Here is a 15,635-nt window from a genome sequence, read left to right on the forward strand (position 1 = left end):
CTTACAAAATGAATGAAATCCTAGTTTGTGTTAGAAAATGCTAATATGCTAGAATAAATTTGTGTTAATGGAAAATAGTACACCTGGTTAGCATCAGCATGTTAGCATCATACTGAAGTAAGCATTTAGTTTAAAGCACTTCTGTGCAGCCTCTCAAAGCCACTAGCATGACTATAGTGGCTACCATGGTAAGAGCTTTGTCTTGTTAGCTTAGTCTTGTCAGCTTTTCAGTCAATAATTGTTGTGAATTCAAGATACCGTTTTTGGTACGTAATCTGTGCAAAATACTTTCTCAACAGCATCCTACATTTTCCATTTTGGAATAAATCCCTGGAGAGAGATTTTTATTTATTTATTTATATATTTTTTGGACTTTTATGCCTTTATTTGATAGGACAGGTAAAGATAGACGGTAAATGATGAGCTACAGTGTGCCCAGGGGGAGAGATATTAATTTGTGTAAATGAATCAGATTTCATAGCATGTACTGTCTTTGTATTAAAACACAGAACAGAACTGTAACTATGCCTAGCAATTGAATATCAAAAAACACTCATGCTTGCCAGATGCTGCCAGACGCATCAGATATGCTTCCTCCGAGGAAGTGGAGGGAGACTTGTAGCTACCAGCATCACTCTTCCAGTAGCAGTGTGGATTTCACTGACTGAGCCAAGCTTGGATTCTAAATGGCTCTGTGACTCCCTCCCTGCTCATTGCCAGGATTCTCCTGTGTTGGCAAGCTTGTGGCAGGGTTATTAGATAAGGAGACAGACTCTCTGGCCCCTCTTAACATCCCTCTCAGCAGGAGAAAATAAAATGATTTTACTCCCTCCTTGTTTACCCATAAGTGGAAATAGAACAAGACAAAGCAAATGACTACACACAGAGAGCAGTGCGGCAGCAGACCTGCGGTCTGGTCTCATCCGATTCAAGATTTAGGCTAAACAAGGTTTCAGTTTTTTTCATCTTTCAAGTGATTCACACGGTCACATAATCATACGTGTTCTACAAGCCTTTGTAGTCACTAAGTATTTTAAACATACTGATCATATTTTCCACTTGGCTAACTGAAAACCACCTATATATGAAAGTGTGTTAACCTATTTAACTGAGGTCTGTGTTCCTAGGGTGTACCAGCTGCTTATTCAGCTTCAACACATTATTTAAATTGAAACAACTTTTATGTTTTCAATTCTGTATACATGGAATAGCACTAAAAGGAAATGAAATGAAACCTGATTTTCAATCAGTATTTCAGCTGTAATATTTCAGTCTCATGTAATTACCTGGAATGCCAGCTGCAGGCCTCCTGCTAATACAAAGCCTCAACAAACAGGCTTTCTCCTGACCCAGCTAGCCCTGGGACTAATTATCATCTTATGGAAATGTGGCTATTTCTGCTACTTCCATATTCCTAATTATTTCTGTTATTCCAATATCAGCCTGGCTTTGATGTCCCAAATCCTGTATTTAAATAGTGTAAGATTCCTATTCTTTGTGCCCTCTGAGGATTGTTCATGTAAAATACATGGACTAAGAGTGGGTATTACCAGGGCCTCCAGGGGCTGGACATACCGGGTCCACAGCCCACTTGTGTTTCCCTCTTTTTTCCCTTGTTCTCTCCTTATGGGGGCTGTCTGCTGGGATACAGTGGATGAAGGTAATATACATGTATGCTATAAGAATATTGGGCTTGTGCAAATGCATCTTTGTCTGATATCTATGGTCTAGTTACCAAGAGAGGAGAACAATGCTCACCAGGACAGTCTATACATTTTTATGAATCGTTCCTTATCTCAATACGACAACTTATAAAGTGACAAGGTGACCCGTTAGAAGAAACTGTTCTTTCATTGTTGAGACTGTTCTGGATAAATGATGGATAAATAGAAGGGATCCTTGCAATTTGATGTCTCATATTCTGCAGCACACCGTGTCATTTTAATTGATTGGTCAAACTGTACAAACTTTTGGCCAATTGAGAGTGAAAAGTGTCTAACAAAGACATCCATCATTAGTGCATAAAGAAAATGGTTTTATTAATTAGTAGGGTTAAATGGCATGTACCATATGGTCTGGCGCCATCTTGGCAGACAATTTGTTGAGTGTGAAACTGATGTACAATCTTCTAAGAGAATTCCATTTCCCCCACGCCTCTGTCATGCATGAGCTGAGCTGCATTGTGATTTGATTCCATTCACCTGCACTGCAAGTTAGACCGAATCCCAGAAATGAACTACAGACGTATGTAGAGTTATGACTGTGTACTTCTCAGTATCAGCCCCGCTCTGGCACATGAGCGCCATTCTAAAAGATGACTCTGTGTAAAACCATCATCATGTATTTTCATATAGATGAGCTATGGCTACCTGCGCTTCGAGCCATGCTTTTATTAATGGGGAGCTGTCAGGAGTGGGATGCTCTGCATATTCGCATATTAAACAGGCAGGGGGGGAGATGCCCAGTTTATTACCGTTTGATATAAATCAGCTTAAAGCATCTCTCCACCTCCTGCTCCACCTCTTTTCTTCTGCTCTAAGGACGGTCTCCCCTGCATGTCCCATCTTTCATTACTCTGCAATGCAAGTCTCTCTGTCTCTATTTGCCTCATCCAAGATATTCCTGCAACTGTTTCTTCTTATAACTATGATACATGGAAACCACAATGCATTTTATACTAAGATATAGGACAATGGCTCCTTCTCTACTAAATGGTGTTTAGTCCTCCATCCGCTTGCCTAAACAGAGCTGAACAGCATCCCAGCTGTCCTTATATAGTTGAGTTATGAATACCGTGGCTACAGCGATTAAGCAGATGAAATTTAATCATAAAATTTCTTGAGACTGCCACTGTTTATGAGTGTGTGCTTATTAAAATGCAACATGTTCCACTACATTTGGATTCATTTTCCTAGCATAGTCATAGCACTATGCTGCCACTATTTTGTTTTCTACTGTGGTTAAAGACTTGAGATGCTATATGATTAAGGGATAAACAAAAGTTCAAAATAAAAATACAGCCTATTATATGTCAACAGTAGCACGAAACACATTACAGTTCTCACAATTGGATGAAAAAGTGGGGTTCTGTATGAAAAAATTGATTTTCTGTACCCTTGGGTGATTTGTGGAACACAGTCTTCAATAAATTTGCAATTTGGCTCCATTTCTCTTTTTTGAACAGATCATGATTTAGGATAACTGCTCAACACATTAGATGATTGATCAGAGTATCTTTCTCATTATTTTCTGGATATTTTTTCCTCAAGTAACCAGTATCACTTCAGCAAGCAAAGAACCAAGGAAAATATATATTAGGATACAGGATTTTCTCTTTAAAGACAGTCTCCCCACACTGAAGCAAAATAATATTAGTCTGGTAGAGCTGCTACTTTCATTCACTGTAACCCTTCTCAGGGGATCCAAAGGCTTCATACATCTCAAATCAAAATAGGCAACAGCTTCATGGCTCAACACTCTTCCATCGGCTCTTTTAGCTCCATGTTTGCTTTTAATAAAGTGCAAAGTCTTAAAACCTTCAGAGGCCTTGTGGAGATATAACCCTATAGAGTAAATGTATGTTTAGTTTGTGTCTTATTCCTTGTTCTTCCTCATTCGCAATTTGTTCAAGCGCATCAAATGTGGCTTATGCAGTTTTTTTCCTAATAGGACAATTAATGGGTAAGTGGATTTAAGTGGGAACAATTAATTTAATTACCCATGTTGTGACCACACTAGTTTACAAAATGCCCATCCTTCAAATATTTCTCAGAATGACATCTCCACTATGGCAGTTTAGGTAAAGTACGCAGAGGCTGCGGTGTTAAATGGAGCGTTGTGTTGGCACCTGTCCCTAGGCAGGGCCTGGGCCATGGCGTGCTTGCTCAGGCATGGCTATGACACTAAACAGTTTATTTTCTTGGCATTTCTCCAGACGACCAAATTGTAATCGCCATTTAAAAGAAAGAGAAAACAAGGAGAGTAGAGAAGAATATATTCCTCATGAGAGAAGAGTGCAGGGCACGTCGTGATGTGGCTCTAATCATATCTTTAGCCTGATAATGATCCTGACATGTTTTGTTATGGCCGGCGATACTGATGCGTCCTCCACTGGCTTTAGGGCATATCACTGACATATCACAAGGGAGGTTTACCTTTTTCTCTTTCTGTTTATCTTTGTGTTTTTTCTGTTTGTCTCTTACTATCTCTCCCTCATTTTCTCTTTAAATCTCTTTCATCATCTCTCTCCCCGATACTCTTGCGCCTTATCAATTGACAGCTTGCCTTAACGAAAGATGGCCATTACAATATGAAAAGGTTTCTGTCCACTACAACTAAAATAGCTCTGTATTCAAGCAATTCATGATAAGATTAAAGGCAAAGATGAGTTAAGATTGTACTTTTAATTAGTGTAAGCCACAGTTCACAAATTTTCTCTGATCATGCTGCACATAACCCCTGAATTAAGTACAATTTCAGTCGATATATTTGACTTTTTAGGAGGGTTTCTCTCCTATCAGAAATATGACTATGTTAGTCTTATCTGGTTCCTAGTGGTGAAATGTAAAAGAATTAAGACTCAAAGGGTCAGAAAGCCTTGGTGAAGACCAAGGCCTACATGCTCGATAAGAACAGCAACTCTTGCCAAATACCCTCCAAACAACAATGGTCTATAAATCATTGCCTGTGTCCTCTCCATCCCCCTCCCCCCTTTGCTCCTCTTTCTGAGGGCTATTCTACTGTACTCCAGGAACCAGTACATCTCCTATTTTTTGGGAGAATTTCCCAGAGGTATTATTAATTACCCAACATGCTGTTGCGTCTGTGGGATTGACGCTCCCATCGCCGTAGGTCCAACCACCTTGCCTCCTCTGACCTTGTCTGGCTAGGCAGATAGGGAAGATTAATCGGATATACAGTAGCATTGGTGAGCCAAACAGCCCTATAAAATTAGACTCCATGATGACTTAGATTTGTAGTTTTTACATCCATTATTTTAATCCCACGGGCTCCCATCTATCCATGTGTCATTCTGTATTTCAATTTCTGCTTGTTTTTATAGCTCCCATCACATCCATGTTCTACGCGTTAGATGTTCAGGGCTCTTGGAGAGAGCATTCTGTTCCGTGTGGTGGGCCACGGTGTCTAGCTTATGCATGTTTAATGTTGTTGAACATGAACGCACAGTCAGCCCGTCATAAACATGGCAGCTGGGACACATAAAAGGTCATAAACCTGTCAATGAAATTAGAGTGGCATGTCCACCAGTGCCAGTTTACCCACACAACACCTGCTTGGAGAAGAGGATGGGGACGCATATTTGCCATCCCTATCACCTCCATCCCACAATGCAGTGCCGCACTGCCTGCCAATAAAATGTGCAGCGTGCCCGTGACAGTTATAAATGTTCCCATGGAGCGATTATTGCATCAAAGTAATTAATATGCATGCATTTCTTATATGTGTACAACTGATAACTTTTAAGCTTTTTTCAGCATGCAACTAACATGCTGAGCTAACTCTGTGTTGCTGCATTCCTTTAAAATTCACAGAACTTGGTTGAATAACATTGCAAAAATACGTGTATTTAAATCTATGACAAAACAGATGAATTGTACGAAAGGGTTTTTTTTTCTTTTTATCTCTCAACATGTGTGGGAGGACTTGAGAAAGTGCCCTCAAGTGTGATCTTCACTTTTTAGGTTAACTGTGTGTGCTACCAGCTGCCACAGGGTAAAAATAACACCCTTCTTATACACCATTATTCATTCAACTCCATTAATCATTAGAGCATTATCTGGCATGTGAAAATTCACTTGCTGATAAGGAATGCACGACCCCAATATGAGATTTCCGGCTATTGTACAGCTAGACTAATTGATCGTGGTGCGTTTCTGGGACCAGCTCTCAGTCTGTCTCTCTTGCTCGCTTTCTCTCTCTTTCTTACTCTCCCCTTCAGTTGTCTTTTGCCTCTCTCAATACATTTAAAGACACGTTTGGAAAGCCTAAAATCCACTGTAACATATTTTTATTACTTTTAGTGTGCTATACTTAAACAAGCTGAGGAAAAACATTCTTGTTATTTACAACCCATTTCATTAATCAGTTCCAAAGCTGTATAAAAGCATACATCTTTTGCGCCTTATTCCTCTGTTGCTTTTGGACTGACAACTGCACTGTCATGGTGTTTAGAATGGGACGCTTGTTCTTCTTAAGAAAGAAGAAAACACATTTTCTTTATGAGAGACAATTTCTACAACATTTATTTGTGCTTATACTTACACCCCTACAAGAAAAGTACAAAATGTCCGACTTTGGCTGTGGAAGAAAAGGGTTGTTGCCTCATCTCCAACCAACAGTGAACACTTTTTGGGGAGCCTGATCAAGTGCTGGTCATTTTGAAATTCACTGACAAATGATCTGTTAAACTTGTTGACCATAGAGTGTTAGAGTGTCTTAGAGCTGTATCATTTCAGGGTGGAGGTTGTACTTATTATTCACCCTTGGTTCATTAAACTGGTGACCTCATTAGCAGTGATTAATAAATTTTGACATTTACCCCATGTGAAGACATATTTGCAAAAATGAAGAAAACACCTGTAACCTTGTTTGCGTCTGACTCACATGTTCTGGGCTAGTTATGAAAGCTCTCAAAGGAAACTGACAGGAAAAGTGTGGTTACTTTCTGTCTTTGAACTTCCTATTATGTTAAAGAAAAAAATACTGTTAATGTCACAGTACTCTGTAATGTGTTACCACTGAAAGACAATTTCTTTTTTCCTCATGACCTCATTAAAACATAAAAGTAGGTTTGTGTGAAAGTATATTCATTGTGTTGATGTATGTGGGTGGTCGCATGTGAGTGTAACATGATTACATAGTAACTCAGATTCTTGCACTGACCACCCTGTGGTCGTCTCCTGGCCATGGCGACGGAGGAACCAATTTTATGTGGTTTGTGGTCAACAAACAGCCTTTGACCTCAGAGAGTGGCCGGCATATCCATTGTGTGAGTGCGTGGGGCCAAGGGTGGGAAAGTCAGACAGCCAGCTCTGATTGAGTTACTTTAGGCCTCAGCTCTATTACCTACTCCTCTCTTGTTTTGTTGAATTATTTAATAGGTGTCCACAGCATCCCAAGGACAGAGATCTAAGAGCGTAAATCACTGGACAACTCTTCATAAAGAAAAAAAAAAAACAACAACAAAAAAAAAAACATGGAGAAACTGCATCCTGCTAATATTTTTTTTTAAAAAGTATACTTTTTTTTAAATATGCATTTTCACCCTTTGAGCAGTGATTCCTAACCAGGGTTACCTGTACCCCAGGGGGGTACTGTTGTCAAGGGTACACTGAGAGATTGTAGTGTAGTGTATTAAATCAATAATTTAATTGAACAAATCCATATTGAATCAGCTATAACAATTAATTCTGATGTTATGAGAAATGAGCTAAATGTAATGAATGTAGTGAAGTGAAAGGATAAATGGTTGTCTAGATTTTGACACTCCATCTGGTTGTAGTACGAATGCAAACTTGACCAAACTGAACTAAACATTAAAGCAGATATTTGGAGCTTTAACAGTTGAAACATTGTAATTATAAATTATCCAATATTATATCCACTTTTATATGATTCATGTGCTGTGCTGTTTAACCTTGCGAGGCAGCTGGACTTCTGAGACCACAAGATCATGTAAAAATCTTGCCAGGCTTCAACCTATGTGCTTGTGTCCAAACACAGTGGTTATGGGCCAATCAGTGTCCTATGAGGAACTACAGGCAGCTGCAGCATGACCTACAGGTGTGGTTTAATGATAGGTGTGTGCGACGACGTGTGGAAGGAGCGACTTTTTGTTTGAAAACAACAATGGTGACTGCTCAAGAGGTTAGCATAGATTCTGCTGGCATGAGTTAAATCAGAATTGGAGAGTATTTATGCATTTAAAGAAGAGCAAAGAATGTCACTGAAGGCTTTCCTGACTGATTTCGGTAAGTGTTAGACCATGTTATAAAGATCTGATTGGTTGATTGGTTGTCTGTGATAGACATTGATAGATAGATGGTTCATCCAACCACCTGCCAGATATTTTTTGAAAGTGCCTGTCCTTTTCCAAATAGTTTCCAACAACAGCTTCCCCGATGGTTCAGTGGAACAAACCATCTGGCACAATCAAGTTTGGTTGCTGATGAAGGGGTACTTACTTACAGTGGGGCTAGATGTTACAAAAGTTGGGAACCACTGCTTTACAGGATCATTATTTCAAAACAAGAAAACAAGAAAACTATATATAATACAGAAAATGGGACTAATACTGTATTATTGTGAATCATGTACACACTGTAATATGCTGTCCAAAATTCCATTCAATTCAATAGACTTCTGTGCAGAAAACTTTGAGACACTGCTACTCGATAGAAGCAGACGGTTGATTTATGAAGGAGAGGAACTTTTCCAAGAAGGCCTATGAGTAGCCAAAAAAACTTTTCAACACATGGCTCAATTGCTTGCAGGTTAAATGACAGTGGAATAGCCAGGCTGTTAATTTTCTTAACAGATCCAGATGTTGGGAGTGTGACAGAGAAGGACTCAGGTTTCACAGACGCATGCTAGGGATTGTGTGTCAGGACTGCCTGACACACAATCTGTGGTACATACTTGCAGTGTGTAGCCACATGATTGTTTAATTATTTTTTCTCTTATCAAAATAATTTCCCATCTCCTCAATGAAAGCATTTGTGAGCCTATCTGTACACATTTATTTAGTTGCCACCCTTTTTTTTCTTTGAACACATCGGTGAGAAATGATATGGACATTCTTCTTCATGCATTCATCCAAGTTGAACTGAAGCAATGCATGTTTCAGTCTGCAAAGGCCTCCAATATAATGCCCATTTGCTGGTAATGGCAATGGATTACTTTATTGTATTCTGTTTATGATCTGCATTGATCGCTTTCCCGCTGTTCTATGCACTGTGCAATGTCATTTGCCCACTCGGATACAGACATCCATTTTCCTGAGCAATCCTTTTCAATACATATGATGCATTTTCCCAGCTGCAAAACAGATCCTTGAAATCCTATTCAGAATGTCACCATGTGACATTTCTGTAGTGAAGTGTGTGTGTAGACAGGCATGAAATAACATGGTTTAGATATTTCTTGTAGAACTAAAATGACATCATCAGACATGACTATCCTTTGCTCCTGAGCTAAGTGACTAAAGCGTTGCTTTTTCCTTCATGTCTGCCTCATAGGCTTTGCCATCTGTTCTCACTAAGTCTCTAAAAAGGCAAAATTCAGCTGTTGTAACCAGTCCAGGTAACTTAAGTTGTGATAAAACCCCTACATGAGTGGGCATGCTCCTGTGACTGTATGTCTGTTCACAAGGTTTTAACCAATTTTGCTGTTAGTTATAAAATGTAGGTATAACAGCTTTAATTTAACATTTTTTATAATTTTAAATGTTTTTATTTCAGGCTTCTTTGAAGGTTTGAGGGCAGTTGAAAACACAAAATATGCATACTATGTATATTTATGTATGAATTGAACTATTTTTAATGCATGGCCTTATTATAGTCATGTTGAAGGGAAAAAAATTATTTAAAGAAACAAAACAAAATTTTTCGTTATTGTCACACGTGCTCTTTATTTTGAGTGAGTGTCAGAGTAGTAGGGCTGTGTGTGAGTATGTGCGTGCATGTGTATTCATCTGTGTGTTTTCTATTTGTGTGGTTGTTTGCACCCACGGCTGTGTGACTGCATGTGTAGATGTATGTGTGTTGGCTTTTGGGTCGTTGGCTCCTGTTCATTATATTTTCATGAGTCATGCAGGATAAAGCGGACCGTTCCTCCCCATGCTCCCTATTGCCCTCCAGTCCAATACACTCTTATGGCAGTGAGCTGCAGTACTCCCTGCTGGCTCTATACGTATCATCCCAACCTTCCTTTCACTGGATTTTTTGTTTGTTTTTCCAGATGCTCTTCCCCGTCTCTCCCTCTGAGACTATAAGGAAATGATTCTTAGTGCAGAGCTGCACTGGACACACGACTTGACTTCTTTAAAAGAGGGGGAAGATGGCTGGGTTTCTCTGAATCAATACAGTGGCTCTTCAATCTGGAGCAAAGGAGCTGAGTGGTCAGGAGATTGTTGCCCATATGGTTGTTGTGTACTGAGGTTAAGTGGATGCATGCACTGTACATATTGACAGTACAGAGTGCATATAACTCTAGTATAGTATATTCATCTAGGCCCTATATTGAACATTTGTGGAAGGCTGAAAAATGGCACCAGAGTATGTCATGTAGAAAATTACAGACCACAGACTCCAGTTTGTTTAGTTACAATGAATTCAGAAATATCCTGCTTTCGTAATTTGTTTTGTCTTGGATCATCAGAGTAATGCTCTCTTTGTTAAGTAGCTCATCCCCACTTCACTCAATTCCTGCTTAGCACAGAAAGACTGTCTGGAAGGTATCTAGTTGTTGCTCCTTAACTACAGTAACCATCAACTTAATAGTTTGTCTAATTAGGCTCCAAATGGTGTTGTTTTAAAATGGTGATTAAAGGTAGTCTTTGTACACTATGCTCATCTTTCGTGCTTCCTCGATCATCTTCAGAGCGACCAACAATCACTGAGATTCTTTTTGTTCTGATGAGCTCTTAATTCTGAATAAGTAGTTTATCCTCAAGGAGGGATTTGTCACTTGTCTGTGATTCCCTGGACACTTTAAGAAAACATATAATTATCATGAATGTGAACGGGCATTTTATGATCCATTTTATATTCTGAGCTAGTAGCAAGTGGCTGGCCGTGGTAAAAACACAAAGTTCACTGCAGCAGTTTTGATGAGACTGTAGATGATGAACACAATATGATCTTCGTGTGGATATGCTTTGAAACACGCTGATAATTTCTTTCTTTTAATCATTTTCAGCCATAATCACTGTGTTTTTTCATCACTAACCCCTTTTTATGTCTCAGCAAGGATTGTCAAAGCCTGCTTTCTCCACACAGCCAGCTCCACCTGGCCTATTTAAAGGCCACTAATAAAGCAGAGTTTAAGAGGCTCAGAAGTATCCTGCTGTAATACCATTAATTATTATTGGCATTTAAGAGGATGAGCAGGGCTGGTAGGTACACAGGGACATGCTTTTTACTGTACTGTGCACTCACAGGTTTACAATGAGCCTCTTTCCTGCCTTGCTAGTGGCTCACAATGATGAGTGTGTTGAAAAAAAAAATCAGAAGAGAGATGCCTGGTACACGTTCTTTAGTAATCCCTTACACGTATCATTGTAGAGGAGGTTTCATAGTCAATAAATTGGTCGTGTAAAAGTCTCTACTACCGAATTTTCAGCCATATTTACAGCATGGAAGCATGAAGAAGTTGGATGTTAATAAAAGCATAGTCATTAGGTTAGATTTAATTAAAAAAGGCAGTAGCGTTGTTCATATTCCCCCTTCTCTCTGTGTTTCCCAGGAAATTATAAAGATTTAATCCAATTAGCTCGGCACTGTTTCACCAGACTGCAGAGGGGAATAGACTCTAATTGGGCTGAAGACAATTAGCTGAATTAATTCCAACAGAAGTCAGAGAATATTGTCAGATTTAAACAATATTCTCTCTGCCAGCTTCACTAGACATTCCCTCATTTTATTTTATTCAAATAAGACGATGCAAGCTATGTTAAGCAGCGATGTAACTGTGGCTCGTATCTTGTAGAGCAGCTGCTTAGAACATATTTATTCATGTTGGTGTTCTTTTCATTTCTTCTGTAAATAATTATCTATGTAAACTTGTTCTGGCTCATAAAACAAATTCTTCAAGGCCTATCAGTGATAGATCTCACTTTTTTGTCCTATTTCTTTTACATTTGGCAGTCATACTTTATTTTTTTTCTAATTGATTCCTCCACTTTTCTATTCAATTCCATTTTTCTCAATTGATTCTGAGCACGGTGTCATACTCTAGATAATAAAGCTGCATATTTTTATATTTATATGTTTAGCTTAATAGAGAGAAGTTGAAAGAAAGAGATGTGAAATTCGCTCAAACAATTAAAGGTGCTCTAACATAGTAACTATTGAAAGCAGAGTGAGAAGAAACTGGGAACTGGCCCTGAATCCCAGTGCTTATTCTTCCTTACCAGCTTACCCACCCCAGTAAGGCATAGCACGCAGCTGACTTAGTTCAGCAGAGGAATGGAAAGTAGATGGTGAACGAGGAGTGCAGAACACTGGACAAGGAGAGGATGGGAGCACGATAGGCCCTCGCTTGGATCAAAGATCAATAGAGATGGAGAAGCGACGAGGTTCCCCGAGCGGTCAGGTTTACCTTCCCCCTTTTCTCTTCTAAACAAATGCATTTCAAACAGGCTCAGGGAGCACCCCTGCTAACAATGACAAACGACAGCACATGGAGTTTTCTCTCTCTATTAACATAAAGTAATATAAACCGAAGGACACTAGTCTATAGAGAGAGTTAGGGGCTAATGTTCCATATCAGATGTGGACAATGTCAGGACTGAATACAGATTAGGCTGTGTCCTTCTCTCCCGGGGGGAATTAAGGGGTTGACACCATTCTAGCTGCCAAGTGTATTATTATAACATGCTGGTGCCAGGCCTGTCTTCCCTGGACTATTAACCCCACTGTCCCCAAAGCACTTTCCCACTGTCCCTCAAAACCATAACACCAGATAGCCCTTTGCCAGCTTCAGCTCATTGTACTTTAACTCTCTTACCCCCTCTCGTTGTAAACTTCATAATAAGACTCTCCTCAGGTTCTGCACAATTATTATATTATACCGGCCCACGTAACCTCAGTTTATTTAATGTCTCTCACTATGATTAAACACCACAATGTCATCAGTATATGAAGGGGTCAGAGTTTCATAGGTGTAGTGCAGAGTGACTGAACCTGTGCACTTTCAGAGAACAGTAGGAGTGCAATGCTGTCAGCTTGATCTGTTTGCTGTCCATTTTCAGTATTGGTAAGGCTCATTGCTCATGAGGTATCAGGTGGGTGGAAAGATTATCGGAATAGCGACGCTTTGAAGAAAGCAGAAAGTTGAATGTGTCCTGTCGCGGTTCCGTGGGTGTTTTTCTTATGCAATCTTGTTAGAAGTTTCTGGAAAACCTTTCTGCACGTATCGTTTGTATGTGTGTGAGTGTGTGTGTATGACAGTGTGTTTGTGTTTCAATCAAGGTAAACTAGTTTAGATCAGACATGAATAGATACAGGTCTGTTTTGTGTATGCATGCACTGTGGTTCCATGAATACTCTTAGAGGATTAATGAAAGTGTAATGAAGACTCAAAGGGAGGAAAATCAGATGAAGAGGATGAATGGAAAAACACTGGTTTCCTTACAGTACAAGAGCCTTTCTTCGGCACTTATGGCCCAGAACTGCAGCTACAATGTAATGGGGAGGGGATGCCAGTTGGAGCCAACATGTGGATTCAGAGTAAATACTGTGACTGCAATGGCTATTCTAACAGTCACTTGTGTTACTACTTCAACTTTCTGGCCGAGGTACATACTTTCCAGCATAAAATATCTGATTTAATTTGAATCAATTTAATAAAAAAAAAAAAAAAAAAAAAAAACATTTTTTACAGTTGTTTCACAGAGAGAGAGAGAGAGAGAGAGAGAGAGAGAGAGAGAGAGAGAGAGAAAAAAAGCAAACTGAATTTTAATTGACTAATGCACCTCCTAGATTAAAATTTTTGTGATCATCGACAGCAATATATGATATGATATACTGCATCTGACTTATGTTATCAGTAGTGGCATCTTCCTATCTACTGCTTCCATCAGTGTGTTTCTAATCTGCAAAATGATGCACGTGTTATTAGGTAGTGTAACTGCTCATGGAAGGTATCAGCCCCACACTGTTGTTTTTGCAGAACTGGAGAGACACGGAGGCCTCTGCACACAGGAGCCAGTTTGGCTTCTGTTACCACTTCTGTGTTCGGGCATTTTAATTGCCACCACACGTGGAAACATATTACGCTGGGTGATGAGATGCTGGTACTGGAAAATTCCACGCCATAATGCCTGTGGGTGTCGGTGCCATGTGAGCGATAATGTGTGGGCAGAAGCTTATTTTCTCTTTAATACGGGCATGCCCACACTGGCACCCACAGAGCCCCCGTTTGAGCTCAATAATGAAAGAAACAAACCGTCATGGAGGCTGGGGTTTGAGGTGTTGTTAAAGTCTTTGAGGTTTTCTCCCTGTGGGCCTCTGTCTGCTGCCCCGAATAAGAGGGGCTTTGTTAGATCAGCGACAGAGGCTTTGGTGAAGCTTGTTGGACAAGCCTTTCTCTGCTGGATTCTAGGCGGTCTCAATCCTGCCTATAACTAGTAATTTCACCTCCCATCTCACACTGTCTCGGAGAGAGACAGATCTCAGACAGGCACAGCAGACATAGACTTCCACTCTCTTGATGTATTACCTGATATAGTTCAGAAACACAGCACAGCATTGCTTTGATTAGCAACAGTGATGTCACTCGAGAGGGAACCCAGCAAAACTTCCATGTCTTTTTTTTTTTTTGTTTCCACTCTCCTCCTAAGAGCGTTCAATCTGTGCAGTGACCAAAAAAAGTGGAGAATAACACAGTTTTTCCCCTTTCAACCATTTAGGTTTTTTTTTTACTTCTCTCTCTTCTCTCTCTTTTCTCTTTCTTCCCTTACTCTGTTGGTGGGTCTTTCTCTCTCATTTAATCTTTCACCCTAGACCTGATATTTACTGGACTTTACCTGACCTTACCACATTCCCTCTGTCCAATGAAAGCATGGCTTACTGACCCATCTGTATCCCCTCTTGACCAATCGAAAGCACCTCTGAGCAGCCAACAGGAAGATGTCAGCATTCCTCTCCTCCCTGACAGGAAGTCAGTCTCCTTAAAGGCCTGCTGGGAAACGTTTTCCTTCTTCCCATCTTTTCCTTTTTCCCTCCCCTGACAATCAGCGATGAACTAGTCATTAATATGGCTGCCACTCTGCCAAACAGACTCTTCTTTGTCAACTCCAAGTCCCATGTGAGCAAGAGATCTTCCAGGGCATGTCATTCTTCATGTCCCCTCTGCCTGAAACTCCCCACCCTTGACCGCTCAGCGGTGCAGCCCCGCACAGCGGGAGCATGTCAGCCATATGTCTCATTCTTAACTTCCTCTCATTTTTCTCTTGGCTGTCTGCAATGCCCTCTGAGCTCTAGGGATAATCAGGATTTACCTGGCTGTGTTAAAATAATCTATGCTGCCGAAAAGACAGAGGACAAGCATGTTTCCATGTAGTCTACATGAACAGTCTGGAGAGCAGCACTACTTGGCAGATTATTCTGAAACATGAACCACAGAGTGGTCCCTTCCCACTGAGGCTCAGGATCTGCTCATTCAATTTTCTTTTCCCCTCTTACGTGAGAGGTTTACTTTTTGTGGGAAGAGATTGGTTTGGATTGGATAGCAGTTATTGCTGCATGGAATCAAAATAATATCAATGTCTCCACTGTCAAAGTAGTCTGCCAATATATGTCATCAATTTTGAGTGGTGAGTATAATGGTGGGGTCAGTTGTTTGATAAAATGAGGTGACAGTGCTACATTCTAACCCTGGCCTATCAGAGTAAA

This window comes from Dicentrarchus labrax, unplaced genomic scaffold (assembly GCF_905237075.1).
Source record: "Dicentrarchus labrax unplaced genomic scaffold, dlabrax2021, whole genome shotgun sequence".
NCBI classification, from domain to species: domain Eukaryota; kingdom Metazoa; phylum Chordata; class Actinopteri; family Moronidae; genus Dicentrarchus; species Dicentrarchus labrax.